We start from the raw sequence: 19,403 nt of genomic DNA, 5'->3' as shown, positions 1-19,403 counted from the left end.
AATTTTCACTCATCACTTACTTAATTTAATTTTACATCACATAAATAACTTTCAAAAACTTGAATAACTTATAACGCGTTCACTCACTATAATTTTTCGCGCTCGCGAGCTGACGAACAGTTCCACTGATAACCGACCACCCGACCGCAAACACAATTAATATGTATGGTCTAATTAGCATTGAGCATATGATATTCCCCACGCTACAGAGGGGAAGTGTTGTTGAAATTTTAGTGGAAGAGTGGGGAATACTGCTCATCTCTCTCGTGCACAAAGTCTACATACTCTCCTACGGGATCGCAACACTTGCGATGCAGCGTAACGAAGGGGTAAATGCACTCGTTCATCTATTATCGTATTTATTGTTTCCCCTTAAAATAATCATTTGTTTGTGGACAATTTGGGTTATTCGGGTGTCATGTTGAACCGATGCTTAAAATATACTTCAATATTTTATGAAGGATTATAAACCCAATTCCTCGTTAAGTACAAAATTGGGTTACTTGATTTTGAAACTAGGATAGTCTCCTACCATCTTTAAAAGCGAGTAGAGATGTTAAAGTTACTAAGTAGTTAGCATTTCTCTACGACTAGGTTTAGCCTAGAATCCAATAAGTAATACTATTGTAATAAAAATTGTTAACATTGTTCATGAAAGGTCTCTAATAATAATCCATTCGTATCAAATCAAATAACTAAATATTCTCGCCTTAGTCTTTGAAGTTAAAAGTTTTCATTCAAGAGAAGATTTCACTTAAGGGGTTAGGTGGGTTTCAAAATGTTGAAATTAAAAAAAAATTGTCTTAGTAAATAGTGCAAAATGTTTAAAATATTAATATCCAAAAAAATCGAGCAAAATTCTAAGAGATATATACTTTGGAAGTTATGCCCATCAGGCCATGTCAGTATGAATGTAAAACTTAAACGCATTTATCTCAAAAGTAGCGTCGGTGGACGCTATATGTATCTCAAAAAGTTATGAAGCGTTTTTTTTCAAATTTTGCACACAACTTTGTAATAACATTATATAGATAACACAAGTTGCTACGAGAGTATTATGGTTTTGTCCACATAACGGTTGTAAGTCCTAAAACTAAACGAGGTAGATATAGGGTTATACATATCAAAATGATTAGGGTGGCGAGTATCCGGATGTCTGCTTGTCCGTCTGTCCGTGCAAGCTGTAACTTGAGTAAAAATTAAGATATCTTGATGAAACTTGGAAGACTATTTCTTGGCACCATAAGAAGGTTAAGTTCGAAGATGGGCGTAATCGGACCACTGCCACGCCCACAAAATGGCAATAACCGAAAACATATAAAGAGCTATAACTAAGCCATAAATTAAGCTATGGAAGTAAAATTTGGTATGAAGAATCGAACTATGATGGGGCATACGTGTGGGGCGTGGCCCCACCCCATACTTAGTTTTTTGTACATATCTCGTAAACTACAAAACCTATAACAAGGGAAATTTCTAGAGTCGTTGATTTTAGGTATTACCTTATACAGTCCAAAAATGTATGAAATTGGATTTTAACCACGTGCACTTCCCATACAAAGGTTATGTTGAAAACTACTAAAAATGCTTTAATTCGGTAAGGAAAACAACCAGAAACCTTAAATTTCATTATAAAGTTGGTACAGAAGAGCTGCACTCAAAATGGTATACAGAATTTTAAATGGGCGTGGTTCCGTCCACTTATGGGTAAAAAACCATATCTCCGAAACTACTCGACCAATTTCAAGGAAATTCGGTGCATAACATCTTTCTAACTTCCCAATGATATGTTGCTAAAATCGGTTTACAACCACGCCTACTTCTTATATACCAGAACTTTGAAGTCGATCTGAATCGTTTACTTTACAATATATAAAGTAAGCACTAGTGAAGATATCGAAACTAAACTTTGCAAAAATAATGCATTTAAAGAGTGGCATCGCCCCTCTAAAAATCGCCGAAATTGGTCCATAAGTTTTCAAGACCCTATCGAATATTGAATATGAGGACCTCAGTGCTTCTAACAAATTATATAGGTAAATATAATATAGATATAAAGTCCCGAAAGTCTCTCAGATATTTTGAAGAAATTTAAAAATTCCTAGTTTTTTAGTCTCTGAAACCCACCCTTAAGTGAGTCAAGAAGGAAATAAATGCCTATTTTGCAGACTTGGAATTTTCACACTACCGAACCGATATCGAAATGTGGGAGGACTCTTACAACAAATAAACAAAGATTATGTCGATGGATTAAGCCATATTGCAAAGTATTTGAGTATAAATATTTATGTATTCATTACATACAAACAAGTAAGGAAAGGCTAAGTTCGGGTGCAACCGAACATTTTATACTTTCGCAATTTATTGAAGAAATTTAACCAATACATATATGCGGAATAAAGCTCACCGTATTTTTGAAAAACTTATAATTAGGTATATGGGAGCTAGGAGAAGATACTTTTAAAAAACCTACAAGGTATATGGAAATGTTATGACCCGATTTTAATAATTTTGGAACAGATACACACTATTAGAAGAAAACAATTTCCTCTGAATTAAATTGAGATATCTGAGAGATTTACCCATATTTTCGGTTAAAATTTATCCTTAGGCGCTGAGTTCAACATGTTCGATATCTGGGGCCTTGAAAAGTTATGGTCCGTTTTCGACAATTTTTTCACAAGCGAAGCCAGAGGTGATATGCACTAATTGTGTAAAGTTTTATTTCGTTATCTTCATTGGTTCCTTATGTTTACACTATAAAGTGAAGGAATAAGATGGATTTCAAAATTGTGTTATAAGGAAAGTAGTAGTGGTTGTGAACCGATTGCGCCCATTTTTGTCCGTGTTATCATGGTGTCAAGAAAATATTATATACCGAATTTCACTCGAATCGGTCGAGTAGTTCCTGAGATACGGTTTTTGACCCATAAATGGGCGACGCCACGCCCATTTTCAATTTTGTAAAAAAAATCTGAGTATAGCTCCCTTCTGCTATTTCTTCTGCAAAATTTAGTGTTTCTGACGTTTTTCGTTAGTTAGTTAACCCACTTTTAGTTATTTTCAACCTAACCTTTGTATGGGAGGTGGGCGTGGTTATTATCCGATTTCAACTATTTTCATGGTGTGTGGTGGGGTACGTAAGAGAACCGAGTGTAGAAAGTTTGGTTTATATAGCTTTATTGGTTTGCGAGTTAAATACAAATAACCGATTTACATCCAAATATGTCCCCTCCTAGTGCGATCCTTTATTCCAAATTTTACTTTTATAACTTCATTTATGGCTTAGTTATGACACTTTATGTGTTTTTGGTTTTCACCATTTTGTGGGCGTGGCAGTGGTCCGATTTTGCTTATTTTCGAAAGCAACCTTCCTATGGTGCCAAGTTTCATCAAGATATCTTAATTTTTACTCAAGTTACAGCTTGCACAGACGGACAGACATCCGGATTTCAAATCTACTCGTCACCCTGATCACTTTGGTATAAATGACTCTATATCTAACTCTTTTGGTTTTAGGTGTTACAAACAACCTTTATGTGAACAAAACTATAATACTCTCTTTAACAACTTTTGTTGCGAGAGTATAAAAATATCTACTTCGCGAGATATACATGTTTAAACATCGTTACGGATATAAATTATGAATTTAATTCATTTCGGTGTGAAACATGTGCCTGCTCACATATTGTCAGTCGGTTTACCACATTTATATTGATGCATAACGGTACTTATGCTGTTCATACACGCTGGCACATATATCACATACAAATACAATTATATATGTACATATATTTATATAGTGTAGTTATGTAATAAAGTGCACATTTTGTAATTATAACTGTGCTTGTTTTCTTTTGCGCCATTTCGCTGCGTTGCGTTGATTGTGCGCGACGGCGCTGCAACTGATTGATTTATGCAAATGAAATGAGTTTATCGAGTTCATTAAATTTAATATTACATATACTATGTGCATGCGACATTAATCCCATGCTGTGGTTTTAAAATATCAACACATTTATCATGATACTCGCATTCAAACAATGCCATTGAGGGCGCACAACAGAAAAGAGGGTAAGAACAAGCAGCGGTGGTTAGACTGAGAAGTGCTGAGACAATGTTTAAACGGCTTGAGTTTGATTATTTAAGAAATCTATAGAGTACAGAGTTAACTAATAGCGTTTTTAGACAGGAGCTAATTGAGCAATTAACCGCCCTCTGCTCGATTAAAACGCTTATTAAGATCGATTTAGCATATAAAATAAAATCTCCATTTATTTTAAACTGAATTTAAATCGACTTGAAAATGAAATGCAACTCTGCGAAAAAGACGTGCGTTCTTTGTCTCCGATTGAATCTGCCTAAAAACGCTATAAGTAAGTTTCTGATCAAAGAAGTTTTAAATTAACTCCTCGTTTCTGTTGATTAGGTGACAGAGAGTGATCGCCTGAAGATGGCGACGTCAAACCGCTCTATGCTTTATGACCTGTTTCGGTGAAGCATTACACTTCATTTCTAATTAATATAGCTAATCGAGCGTCTATAAGGCCCGAGATGCCAAAATTATCACCGCCCATAAAGTTCATATCAGTAATGAAAAATATAAAATATTCCAAAAAAAGTTCGAATAATATACATATTATACTATTAGAATAAACTTGACTATGGATGGTACATAAGCTTGATCGGTTAATGGCATCCGTAAAAGATAAAAACTGCCATGAACTTAATCAAGATAAAGTAAAAACAGTCTTTTGAGAATAATCAATGTTGTATCCTTGAACCAAGAGAGAACCTGTCCTCGTATAGTACTATATGTATATGGTATGGAACGAATCCACAGATCTTAAAGCCTTTATTTCGTCCTGATAAATGAAGGAATGAATTATAGATATAAAGTCCCGAAAGGAACAACGAAGGAACATGTTAAAAAGCGCTCAAATATAATCATTCCACAATCTATGGAAAGGGTTTTATGGAATCCAGCAGGGGGTCGTAATACCCGTATTTCTATGCAAAAGAGAATAATAAGAATTACATTTTTTTTTTCAAACATATTCAGTGAATTAATTTCTGGTACCTAGACCGACCTCCTACGTTGACGAATCCTACGTTGAATGAGAAAAAAAGTTGGGTGTGTTATTATGAAGTGGAATCGATGAAGAGATTACATTAATAATATGGAGGAAAGAAAGTAATTACTAGATAGTCAACGGGTTTTCTAAACAACGATTACTTAAAAAACTATAAAAGAGATAAATAAAGAGGAATTAGGAAGGAGTTAGAGAATAATTGATAGCTAACGAGTATTATAGAAGGCTCTAAAAAGAGGAATGTTGGAAGTATAGTAAGTTCAGAACTATGAAGTATCATTTTATGGATATGAAAACGGCTGCGCTCTATAAGGTAAGGCAGAGTTAATCAAAGTATTCCAAATTCTATATTTTTTTGGGTAATTAGAAGGGCCATAGCTAGCATTATAAAAAAATATCACCGGATCGAGGAATAAGAAGAGTGAGACAAGTGTAGAAATGACGTTTTAGAGCCGCTCTGTAATCTTCGCAGTAAGTTCCCCAGGGAAACAAAAAATGCTTAAAAGTGTAGGGAGAAGAGTCAAATGTCATTAGTCCCAGACCTGCCATATAACTTCTGTTTATCTTGAAGTTATATCTTGATTCTTCAATAATTTCATAGAAATAAGGAAAATAATGAGAAATTTTGTTGATAATTTTCTAAAGATTCAGCATAACTTCAATTTCAGTAATTTAAATGCTATCCTCACGTGGTAAAATATATATATGATAAGTAAATATATATTATTCACAATCAATGTGTCTAAGTCATTTACCAACTTCTACATTTCCCTTACCTAACCACCTACACACCTATTTAAGTATAATAAAAGACAAGTGAAATTTCATATGAAAACGATTCAACGACTCAGACAGCCGGAACGAGGAGCAGGGGTAACATTTAATATCAAGTTGGACAAATATAGTATGTATATGTATGTATGTATATGCAGATACTATACAAATGCTATACAAATGCTGTTTTGAAAAATCTGTGAATGAATATGAATGTCATGTCAACCGACAAAACACGCAGAACACTGTGAAGTCATCGAACGCAGACTGGAGGAATATAATGCATTATATAGGTGGTTGTATCAATACCGATGATTATAGCTGTCTATGCGCATTCATGTGTCTTATGCAGTATTTAATTTTCACACATGACTGTGGGCGTAAAAATATGTCGCACATTCAAAGATATTGCGTGGAAGTCCTATCAGAGTTGTAATTCAGTGTGGAAAATCATAAAATTTCAAAATATTTTTTTCTTTTTTCATATTTCTAACCGCATATGTGTGCTGCGAAGCATATATTCTATATATAGATAATTACAAGTATGGGTGTGAATATTTAAACACGCTCAATAGGCTCTTAAATTAATTTAATATCAATAACGGCATAAAGCATTTTACTTAATTGAAATTAAATTTATACATGCGTTTATGTTGTTGTAATATTGTGTAGCGTTGTTGTAAGCTGTGTGTGAGAGTTGTAAATTAATAGAATATTTGTAACGGAAGCATTGCGACATACGACAGGAAATTAAGCAGAAATTCATGCCTGCCACGCGACGCCGACAAACGCAAGCCAAATCGTTGATATTGAATTAAATTTACATTAACTAAATCGTGTGGTATGCGGATGATGTGTTTTGCATTGAGAATTTGCAACAACTTATTTGTCCCTTTGAGGCGTCAAAATTAAAGCGGAGATAAATTTTGTAATTTCCTTCGTTGTCTCCGTTACTTTCTAAAAAATGTATGATTTCACTGAATACTCGGAGGGATTTATTTTTTCACGTGGGGCTCCTCTTTGTACACAGAGAAACATAAGACTCATTATACTCTCGCAACAAATGTTGCTAAAGAGAGTATTATAGTTTTGTTCACATAACGGTTGTTTGTAACACCCAAAACTAAACGAGTTAGATATAGGGTTATATATACCAAAGTGATCAGGGTGAAGAGTGGAGTTCAAATCCGAATGTCTGTCTGTCCGTCCGTCCGTCCGTCTGTGCAAGCTGTAACTTGAGTAAAAATGAAGATATCTTGATGAAACTTGGCACACTTATTTCTTGACACCATAGGAAGGTTGCTTTGAGCAAAATCGAACCACTGCCACGCCCACAAAATGGCGAAAACCGAAAACACATAAAGTGCCATAACTAAGCCATAAATAAAGCTATGGAAATAAAATTTGGTATGAAGGATCGCACTATGAAGGGGCATATTTGGATGTAATTTTTTTGGGGAAGTGGGCGTGGCCCCGACCCCTACTAGGTTTTTTGTACATATCTCGCAAACCAATAGAGCTATATAAACCAAACTTTCTGCAGTCGTTTTTTTTAGCCACTTCCTAATACAGTCCAAAAACGAAAGAAATCGGATCATAACCACGCCCACCTCCCATACAAAAGTTAGGTTGAAAATTACTAAAAGTGGGTTAACTCACTAACGAAAAACGTCAGAAACACTAAATTTCACATAAGAAATGGCAGATGGAAGCTGCACTCAGATTTTTTTACAAAATGGAAAATGGGCGTGGCGTCGCCCACTTATGGGTCAAAAACCATATCTCAGGAACTACTCGACCGATTTGAATGAAACTTGGTTTGTAATAGTTTCGTTACATCCCAATGATATATTGTGAAAATAGGCCAAATCGCTTCACAACCACGCCTACTTCTTATATACCAGAACTTTGAAGACGATCTGAATCGTTTACATTACAATATATAAAGTAAGCACTAGTGAAGATATCGGTGCAGAACTTTACACAAATACTATGTTAATAGTGTGGCAGCCCCATTCTAAAAATCGCCGAAATCGGACCATAGGTTTTCAAGGCCCCATATATCGAACAGGAAGACCTCGGTGCTTCTAACCTAATATTAGGGTTTCCAACTTTCAATGGACTTTATACAATATATATGACGAATATGTGGGTCAAATTGTGTAATATATAATATAAATAAAGTTAAATATATAAATTGCGAGAGTATAAAATGTTCGGTTACACCCGAACTTAGCCCTTCCTTACTTGTTTTTACTTATTTCTCTACTAGTGGTGTTTAAGAAGTAACTGATACCAATTACTTGTACTTCAATCAATAAAATGTAAATTAGAGGGGCAGGGACACTTAAACTATGAACTTGATTCTAATTATTGAATTTTTATGTGTTTTATTTTTATAGGTGGCAATTCTTTTCGAAAGAATCTCTGACTTAAAATTCCCCATAATTAAAATTCAACATTAAATTTGATTTTTGCAAATAATTTAAATACCGAAATTAATAAAAAAAAGTAAAAGGTGGCATCCCCCTTCAAAAATAAATAATATTTTTAAACAAGGTTTATTAAACACTTTCTTTTTGATAACTCGTTGTGACGTTTAGTTCTTTTATAGAGAAGGTTAATTAACATTTTCAAACAGGTGGCAACCCTTCTCAAAAGTATACATTATATCCCTGTATTCTGTTTGATGTCATTATTGTAGGACTTTTATTAAATGATTAGTTTAATTTAAAAAAAAGTTAAATAGGTGGCAACCTTTCTCGCAAATATTTTTAAATTGTTTAAAGTTTTTCAACCTCTGTATTTTGACACCAATATAGTAAAACTTCGTTAGCCCCACGAATTTTATGGATTCACATTTTTTAAAAAGGTGGCAACCCTGAAATTTTTTTTTTTATTGTACACTTTCTTAAAGCATCCCAGTTTGATTCTAATTAGTAGAAATTTATTGATTTTTTTTACTTAAAATTTTAATCAGGTGGCAACCATCTATATTTTAAAACTTTTAAGTACTAATAATATGATTTGATACCCTTTCATGAATTAAATTTAAACCAATTCAAATCTAATTCAAATAAATGAAATTAATTTAACAAAACTCAAACTAATTCATCCTGTTGGAAACTCATAATTGAATGAAATTATCACCAATTCCATATAATTTCCATCCGGCAGCTGTTTTGTTCATGCATACATATTTAAAACTTCCGGCAAAAAGCCATTAATTATTATTCGAGCAATATGCATTTCCTTCACAACTGTCCACTAAATGAAAGGTCATAAACATTATGTTGCTACTAACTTTTATGTTGATTCTAAGCATTGGCTTTTATGATGATGATAAATGATTTAGACGAGTGTATGTTGCCATACTGTACTGATTCTACATGCTGACACACAAGTTTAATGACCCCAATGGTGCCGTTGATTGACAGCAATTAGGGTTGACCAAAATTGATACATCTGAATTGCTAATATATGTATGTAGTTGTGCTTTCGAGTCGATAGTGGCATCAATTATTGAGGCTAATTTGTTGATAATCAATTATTTAGTATTGTTGTTGACGACTTAATTTAGTTTTATAGTAAGTTTATCTTACATATAAATAGGTGAGCATTTTGCCCATATATTACAACTAAATACATTTATATTAAAATGAATAATAAATGAAACGAACGTTACATTATGGTCATACAAGTAGTTTTAAAAGGTTTCCTAGAAGAAGTCGCCTACTTCAGAATTTACTTAAAGTGTTGATGACAGATCGTTTTGATTGCCGATTGCTGCTACTTTTACTCGTCCTGTTCTTAAGTATGAACTCCTTTCTACTTCTCATATTCCTCACTCTATGTCCAAACAGCTAGTTAAATGAACCATGCGACAGTTGTCTTAATCAAATGAATGATTTAACATGTCAAATTCAATGACAAACGTAGTAAAATTAATGAAAACCTTTATCATACCATTTCATCTTTTCTAGAATCAAACCACGAACTCGTGAAAATGGTAGAATTTCTGCTACTATTCGCTGTCCACTCTTCAATTCCATCTGAAGAAGTTGAAATCCCTCATGCGGACTTAATTGAATTTAAATGCATACGAATTTGCGTTAATAGTGGTTACACTTACTTAACGTTATCTTATATACCTCCTCAATCTGACTTATCTGTATATATGCAGCATGCTTCTTTAATAAAAAATGTTTTTTCATTTGCTAATGATACTGATTCCATGATTGTTCTGGACGATTTTAATCTACCGTATGTATCATGGAAATCCATTGATGATTACATTATACCAGTTTGCACTCGTTTAAACTTGGCTTTTGACTTTTTGGAAGAAATTTCTGAGTTGGGTCTTAACCAAATTAGTTTGATTCCTAACAAATTCGGTAAATTCTTAGAATTGGTCTATGTTGATAATACTTCAATATTTTCAGTTGTCCGATCTGATCCTTTAGTTTTGCCTGAGGACTTTTATCATCCTGCTTTGGAAATTAATATCGAAATCAAATCCGATCTTGTTTTCAATAAACAGGACCATTGTTTTAGTTTCAACTTTGCGAAAGCTAACTTTAAAAATATTAATCTGGAACTCTCTAAATTGACTTGGCCCGATTATAGTGGTAATATTGAATTTAATGTTTCACATTTTAATAAAACTATTTTTAATTAATTTGAAAGGTTTGTTCCGAAATGTTTTGTTACCCAAAGTAAAAACTCAAATTTGTGGTTTTCGAAAGAGCTATGTAAACTAAAAAATAGAAAAGCTGGTGCTTTTAAACTTTATAAAAAAAACTGGAATGCTTAGTGAATATTTAAAATATTCTAAGTTACGACGAGAGTTTGCGGTAGTTAACAAAAAATGTTATAAAAACTACATAAATAAAGTTAAAAATAACATTATTCGCAATCCAAAATCTTTTTATGGTTTCGTTAACTCCAAACGCAGGATATGCAATTTTCCGTCCGCGATGAAATATAATTCAACCATGTCATGTGACAATTATACTATTTCTAATATGTTTGCTGAATTCTTTAAGTCTAATTATTGTTCTAACTCCCCTACGAATGTGCCATATCAACATGTGTCTTGTCCGAGTACCGTTATTAATGCACCTATAATTTCTGAATTAGATGTCTTAAACCATCTAGATACTTTAAAAAGTTCGTTTAAATATGGCCCCGATATGATTCCCTCATGCTTCCTTAAAAATTGTGCAAAATATATTTATCTACCTTTAACCAAGCTTTTCAACTCATCTCTTAAACAAGGTATTTTTCCGTCATTGCGGAAAAAATCTTTTATAATACCTTTGCATAAAAGCGGTGTTAGATCATCCGTTGAGAACTATAGGGGGATAGCAAAAATGTCAGCTATACCCAAACTTTTTGAAGCTATTATCACTGACCAAATTACATTCTCGATTTCTCCATTGATTTCATTTTCTCAGCATGGATTCTGTAAAGGGAAATCTTCAGCAACAAACTTGCTTGAATTCGTAAGCCATGTGTCAATGGGTTTTAGAGACAATAAGAATACCGATGTTATTTATACAGACTTTAGTAAAGCATTCGATAGAGTAAACCACTCTATTCTATTGCAAAAATTGGATTATCTTGGTTTTCAACCAAGACTTCTTAATTGGGTATCCTCATATCTTACTAACAGAAAACAACAAGTTATATTTAATAACAATTTATCCGATTCAATTATAATTATGGTCCCTTCAGGCGTTCCACAAGGTAGTAATCTCGGTCCGATTCTGTTCTTATTGTTTATTAATGATATACCTTCCGTAATTAAGTTTTCAAACATTTTATTATATGCGGATGATGTAAAACTTTTTAAATCATATACTTCTTATAATGATAGAACTGAGTTACAATCGGACTTAAATAATTTAGTTACTTGGTGTCACATAAATGATATGCCACTGAATCTTAAAAAATGTAAAACGATCTGTTGATCCTTCTCCCTACGTAATAATAACTTCAGTTTAGAGCAAGTATCTAGCTTTGTTGATTTAGGAGTTACTATGGACCCTAAACTAAATTTTAATTCTCATGTAAATTCAATTGTTTTAAAAGCTAAAGGTGTTCTTAGCTTTGTTAAACGTTGGTCTAAAGAATTTAGTGATCCGTATATTACTAAAACTCTTTTTACAACATTGGTAAGACCTATATTGGAGTATGGTTCTGTGGTATGGAATCCTAGCTACAATACCCATTCTGATAAGTTAGAGTCCGTTCAAAAACAATTTTTACTTTTTGCTTTAGGTCACTTACACTGGGATACAAGATTGAATCCTCCTCCGTACACTAGTCGCTTAAAACTTATAAATCTACCTACACTCACTAGTCGTAGGGAAATGCTAGGTATAATATTTCTAGTAAAACTTCTGAATGGTTCTGTTTGTAGCTCTTTTCTTTTGTCTGATATCAAGTTTAATGTCCCATTTCGTTCATCTAGGACAGTTTAGACCATTACTTTTAAAATCTTCGAGAACAAATTTTGAGTTAAACGAACCATTCCGTCAAATATGTTATGATTTTTATTCTCATTCCAGCACATTTGACCTGTCTGATTCGATCTTTAGCATTTAAAAAACTATTTTGTCTTCGCTTAATAAGTCACATTAAACATTTTTTAACCTTTTGTTTTTGTAAATTTAAATCTTAGCTGTTCAAATTTTTCTTTCTGTAGCTGAGCAGTTTGAGATCTCGACGCTTAAAAACTCTTGCCTTTCATGACTCGGCAAATTCCGCTCGTTTGCGGATTGCGCCCCACGCGTCGGTTGGGCGGGAGGTGGGTAATCGTTTGGGTTTATATATATGACATAATTCTTTTACAGATATTTAATTTCTTGTGATTTATATGATTCAAATAATAATTAAAAGCATTTATGAAATTAATTGAGGTTAGTTATGTTCTATTGCTGATCCCTTAGATGGTAGATAGATACTAAATGGAGAATTCATTTGTAAAAAGTTTCGACACTATGGGGTAACTATATCTAACACGAACAAAAATAACTTGTTTGACTAAAGAAACATCTTTTTGAGTACATTTCTAGCTTTAGCCGCAAAATAAATATATTTCTCCGATGTTTGAATATGTTCTCAGATTATAACGTCATGTTTTTTTCAAAACCTTAGCCGTTTTTAATAGAATTTTGTTTACATTTTTTACAGCAGTGATAAATTTGCATAGATAGCCTAATATTCCTTACACCATAGAGTGAAGCAAACTAATCTAAATACTAAAAATATTTTTTCTCTAAAAACTTTTGGAATTCCACTTCGGCAAACTGAAATTTCACTAAGCACTCTCAGTTGCTTCTTAAGAAGTTAAATTACTCATCGCCTTCTTCAATTTTCGAATTTCACGCCGTAATTTATTTCACTTGCACTAGCTACTACTTATGACGCCGTTTGCCGGCAGCACTTCGGCTTAGGCGCGCATTAAATTTCAAGGATAATGCAGCGTGAACCTGCATTTGTCTAGATTTTTGGTGCACAAACTTTTCGCAAACGCAGTTAATAGTGCAAATTGTTATATAATTACAATTTAATTACCGCAGTGTGGCGGTGGCGGTGGTGCAAAAGTCAACAAACTACAACGCATGCGAACGCGAACTTTTTGCGGATGTTTGCCGAGTGCCAACAAAAACAAATCTAAAATAAGAAAAATAGAAAGAAAGGAAGGCGCACCAATGTGAAAGTGAAATCAGTGAAAGTGCAATGAGAAACCGAAATTCATTGTGGTAAATTAAAATGTAAACATAAATCTAGATTTCGTTAATGACTGAGCACTAAGTTGGCATGTAATTTGAGGCTGGCATGAATGAAACAAATTAAAGTTTTCCGTCAAGTAGTTGTATAGACATCAGCGCCAACACCAACAGCGAATAAACATGAGACGCAAAGCGAACAAAAAAATTAAATAGTAAATTGAGCAGACGAAGTACAGGCTTGCCGTGCCACAGTATTTTGCGGCATTTCTCAGAAGTGAAAGTTTAAAAACGAAAGTCAGCAATGCAGCAAAAAAAAATAAGAAATTAAATTGCTGTTTTGGTGACACAAATTGCGGTGCCAGCGTCGCGACTCTGGTGTAAATTTGTATTTGTATTCACATTACTCTCGTCTTTTGTATTTTCCATTTTCTATTTCGTTTTTAATTTATTTTTGTTTTGCAAAAATTTGCTCACAGCTGCACGCGTGTGTAGCGCTATCAGTGTCAGCCAGTGTCGCCATCACGCCTTAAACATGCCACTATATGAACACGTGACCGTATTAAATAAAAAGCATGCAGCCAACTAGCAGGTGCAAAGCGCGCACTGTAGCATTTTTGCAACAAAAAAATAACAAAAAATTTTAGAAAAATAACGGCTAAAAAATACAGTAACTTGCAAGGAAATAAAAACAGCACTCAAATTGTGCAACTGGGCGTATACGTGACGGCGTCGCATGTGAGGCCACCACCACCACCAGCACCTCAACACCTAAGTATGCTTTGTATTTTCTGCATGTGTGTGTGTGTGCATGCCAACGTCGGAGAAAATACTGACTACTACAGCTTTGATATTTCGCGTGTAAAATTCAACATTTTAATGCCTTGCTGGCGTTTCGGCCCAGCCTTTGAGGACAATGACGACCTTCAGTGTGGCGCACAGTGTGTCGTATTGGACGGTTGAAAGATTTCAAAGAAAATTTTAATGCTTAATATTTTTTATAGGTTAGAAGTTAGTAGTACAATAAGGTATAATTTTTGCTTGTTCTTCGTTTTTAAAACTCAAAAATATTTCTACCAAATATCCAATAAGAAAATTTCATAATATAATTGTTTAAACCATTTTCTCAAGTATTGTATTCGATTTTTCAGCTTTCAGAAATACTTATACTTCTATCTTATATACTCAGAACTCCTATATCGCTCTGTTGGAGTCGCGTTGAGTTTGGTTGAACTTAAGTTTAAATTTTTTTACTATCATATTGACTTCAAATCATTTAAACTCTCTTAAAATGTGGAAAAAAATATTATTCGAGAACTTTTCCATATTTTTGGTAACTTGTATTCTTATATTTTCTAATATATTTATATAAATATAAGGTTATCCCATTATTCGACTTATGGATAGTTTTATTTCGAATACTCCCCATTAAGTATTATATATGCCAATAGAACTTAATAATTTGGTACATAATCAGTCTCATTAAGTTAAGTAAAAATCCTGAACCTCATAGTCGGAACTAACCCTTTAAAATGTGAGACTTGTGGATGATGTTAACACAAAAGATAGGTTAGGCTAGGTGAAGCGGCAGATATCTGAAACTGCATAGAGTCTCACTTAGACAGCTTAGATTGTTCTTCGTGGCACACAAATACTCCTAACGACGACTGACAGTCACTTCGCTGGGTTCGCCGAAGGTGTATCGACCGAGGTGTTTTAAACTTAGTTTGAAGAATGCTGAACATTGAAGGAGGAAGTGCTTGGATGATTCTCCTTTTCCTTTCTCCAGCAGCTTTGGCAAATAGCATCTGGCTTGATCCGCATGTGTGCCTATTGGACAGTGACCAGTAAGCACACCAATGATTGCGGTGAGATGAGCCTTCATAAGACATAAAAGATGGTATCCAATAGATTTAAAATCATATAAACAGATTTGAATAGAACATTCAGAGGGGAAGAAGAGTCAAACTAGTCATTCGACTACTTAAAGTCAGGAGTTGACATTTCGAAAAACGCTAGACATTTGTAAAGAAATATTCTCAAAATTCAGATAAAACAAAATGGAATATAGCGAACATGAAAGTCATCTTGGGCACATGATCTGCCAGATATAAATTCGATCGGTACATAGAACTTCGTATCACATATTTTAAGTCAGATATTGGTTATTTGTATTTGTAAATATCTGGAAAACCTCTGAAAATGGAAAATTGAGATCAGATCGTTCATGATATATAACTAAGAATAACTCGGAGAGCATCTTTAGGATAATTCCCTTTATATGCTCTTCTCAAAACTCTATAATAATAAGGAATAAAGAAAAGGATAATAAAGAAACCCAACTATTTTCTAATATCGAGACGAAATGGCATCAATTCAACTTAGACGAACAAGTTCCGATCTCCACCAAAAAAATATATTTTTCCAGCACATTTGCTTCATAACAACCCACTGTCTGCAATGACGGTGACAAACTTCTTGTTACGAACTATTCACATAGTTGCACAAAAAAGTCTGTCTTTGTATATGTAAATATTTGCAAAAATTTTGAAAAGCTGAAAAATTGCGAACATTGTTTAGCTACCAGCGAAGGCATCTAACTTTGAAGTTGTTGTCCATTTTCATATATAAGTACTACAAGTCTGTCTTGCGTGTGCGCTTTCATTTAGTCACAATACGTTTTGGACGCGAAAACCTGCCATTAAATTAACGCTTGGTCGAGTGCAAGATGTGCATACTTTAATAAGCAGGTTTGCCTTGAAATTTTTTAATATTACAAATCGCTCCTATTTAAGATTGCCTAAAAAGTTTAGAAGATAAATGGTATATATTACTTTCTTCTATGTTAGACCAGCGGGTCCATACTTAAAGGAAATGAAATAAATCTCAATCTTTTTAATGATCAAAAACATTGGTCATTTTTATTATCAAAGTTAAGATACAATGATAATTCTGGATTTTTAGTTTTCGAAAATTTTCGGAAGTCCCGAAATAAGTCATGTCTTAAGAGATAATGTCTTAAAATTATAGAAGAACTAAGTTCGGGTTCAACCGAAAATGGAAATTGTGGACTGAGTTTGGAAACCGATAGTCTTACGCCAAACGAATAACCGATATGTATGGTTTCAGGGGTGAGCCATTATATGAGATCTATGGGAGGTTGTGAAACGCTACCATAAAGAAAGCGTAAGAAAACTTGGTTATATAATTTCAATAAGAAATTTTATAGAACGACAGATATGTATGGAACAAAAGCAGAAGAAAAGAGATTCTCACTTTATCTATACTAGTTACTATTATAAAGAGTAAAAATTTGTATGTATTTTTGTAATGAATAAACTCAAAAACTACTGTGCCGATTTCAAAAATTCTTTCACCATCGGAAAACTGCATACACCACGAGTAACATAGGCTATATTTATTGCTAGAATCTCAACTTTCTGGAAATAGTTCACAGGTGGGGATACCAAAAAGACTCCGTGATGGAGAATCTTAATCTGAAACTGAAAATCGTCTTGCAAGTCATTCCTTCTCATCTCTTCGCAGAGAATCGAGTAAATAAAGATGCAAGGAAAGTACATACATATGTTTGGGAGAGTGTGTATAAGTGTGTACAACTTATAACTTTTGAAATGTCTACAGGGCGGCATCGGTTGAACTAAGAATGCACTAGCAATTGAACAAGATCCGGGTAGGGCGAATCGCATGCGATCTAGAGTCCCTCAGTAAAGTCAATGTTTCCCAAGTCATAGAGGTAAAAAACCCGCATGCGATCTAGAGTCCCTCAGTAAAGTCAATGTTTCCCAAGTCATAGAAGTAAAAAACCCTCTACAGATTTGCAGGAGATTCCAGACGGTTTTTACGATTCTTAAATGTAATTAATGGGGCACATTTTTGGCGTTTCAAAGGACTGTTCTTTATAGTCTAAGTGAGTTTCATCATGTGGGGAACATCCATAACACCTTATCCAACATAACCTTACGGGTATCATTTTCGTACATAATAGACTGAAGATGGAAAGATGCTACATTATTTGCAATATGCTGCAGATTTTAATACATATTTTCACTCATAAAAATATACTGTTATGCAGATAGCATCGATCAAATTTTGGTATTGTGTTTGGATTATACCTTTTTTGAACTCGAAACCCTCCAAGCCGTTGTATTAAGCAAATTATCTGTTACAAATATAATAAAAACTATAGATAAAAGTAATAATTTTTCCTATCGTTCAAAATTCTATGGAAACATACTGTATATTGTATCTGAGAAATACATTTTTAAATGTACTCACCGAAATATTCTTAAAAAAGTGCTGAAAAAATAAAAAAAAATAGTGGAAATCAGTATATTTTAATACAATTATAAATTATTTACTAACAATACGATGGCTTTTCTTAACAATTCTATAGCCGAAAAGTAGTATTTTTTCTGTATTTGATAAAAAGCAGTCCTTTCACCCAATGCAAACAATCCCAACCATATATAAAAAATGAAAACTGCACAAACGTTAATCGCTTAACTCCAATTTACTATTTAAATATGTATGGAAAAATATTATTTTTATTTTTTACCCTTCGCAATCATAGCATATGCGCGGTTTTTTCGCTTAAACGGTAATATTTGATTTAAAAATCCAATTATATTTTCAATATTTTTTTCACCTTTTGCTTTATTACAATTTAACTTGAGGGCGCTATATATATGTGTGTGTATGTGTGTGTATGTGTATGTGGGATGATTTTAAACAAATGTCAACGAATTGTTTTCATAATTTATATGCTAATAATAATATCCGCTTTCATTACAATAATTGATATGCATAATCATATCGAAATAATTATGTGAAAGGTGTTAATGGAAATTGACGCTGATTGATATTTTATCAATAAATTAAATCTGAATGTTTGTAATTTTGTCAACAAATATGCATCTGTATAAGTAATTGGCTTACATGCACGGGAAGCTGACTTAAAATGTTGTATTTATGTTAAAATAAAATGTAAAATAAATAAAATTAAATTAATTTTATAGTGTTGTAGGGTTTGATGCAGAATTTTATTAAAGAGGTCAAGAAGGTAATAGCGTTTTTACACAGCCAAATTAATTGATCAATTAAAATTTATATTGAGAAACCAGTTCTGCCGGCTACTCGATAACAGATCAGCTGTTATACATTTTCATACTCTCGCAACATGTTGCACAGAGTATTATAGTTTTGTTCACATAACCGTTGTTTGTGTCACCAAGAAATAAAAGAGCTAGATATGGGGTTATATATATATAAATGATCAGGATGACGAGTGGAGTTGAAATCTGGATGTCTGTTCGTCCGTCTGTCCGTCCGTTCGCCCGTGCAAGCGATAACTTTAGTAAAAATTGAGATATCTTAATGAAACTGGGAAGACATGTTCCTTGGGACTTTCGAAAATGGGCAAAATCGGTCCACTGTCACGCCCACAAAATGGCGAAAACCGAAAACACATAAAGTGCCTTAACTAAGCCAAAGGATCGCACTATAAAGGGGCTTATTTGGATGCAATTTTTTTGGAGAAGTGGGCGTGGCCTACTAAGCCTCCTACTAAGTTTTTTGTACATATCTCGCAAGCCAAAAAAGCTATATAAACCAAACTTTCTGGTTGAAAATTACTAAAAGTGCACTAACGAAACACGTCAGAAACAGAAACGGCAGATGGAAGCTGCACTCAGATTTTTTTACAAAATGGAAAATTGACGAGGCACCTCCCACTTATGGATCAGAAACCATATCTCAGGAACTACTCGACAGATTTCAATGA

At 33.5% G+C, this 19,403-nt stretch overlaps 1 protein-coding gene across 5 annotated transcripts in view; it reads right to left on the bottom strand.

The window, feature by feature from the left end:
* The window catches only part of LOC105212012 (uncharacterized), a 463,761-nt gene that overhangs the window by 314,354 nt on the left and 130,004 nt on the right, over positions 1 to 19,403 (bottom strand). For all 5 annotated transcript variants that reach the window (XM_054232153.1, XM_054232157.1, XM_054232154.1 and 2 more), the window contains one exon: positions 17,900 to 17,920. The gene's annotated coding sequence lies outside the window, so the exon portion shown is untranslated. The remainder of the gene's footprint in view (positions 1 to 17,899; positions 17,921 to 19,403) is intronic.

This window comes from Zeugodacus cucurbitae, chromosome 5 (genome assembly GCF_028554725.1).
Source record: "Zeugodacus cucurbitae isolate PBARC_wt_2022May chromosome 5, idZeuCucr1.2, whole genome shotgun sequence".
In the NCBI taxonomy this organism is placed as follows: domain Eukaryota; kingdom Metazoa; phylum Arthropoda; class Insecta; order Diptera; family Tephritidae; genus Zeugodacus; species Zeugodacus cucurbitae.
The sequence above is the reverse complement of the archived record's forward strand: the minus strand, read 5'-3'. Positions and strand labels throughout refer to the sequence as shown.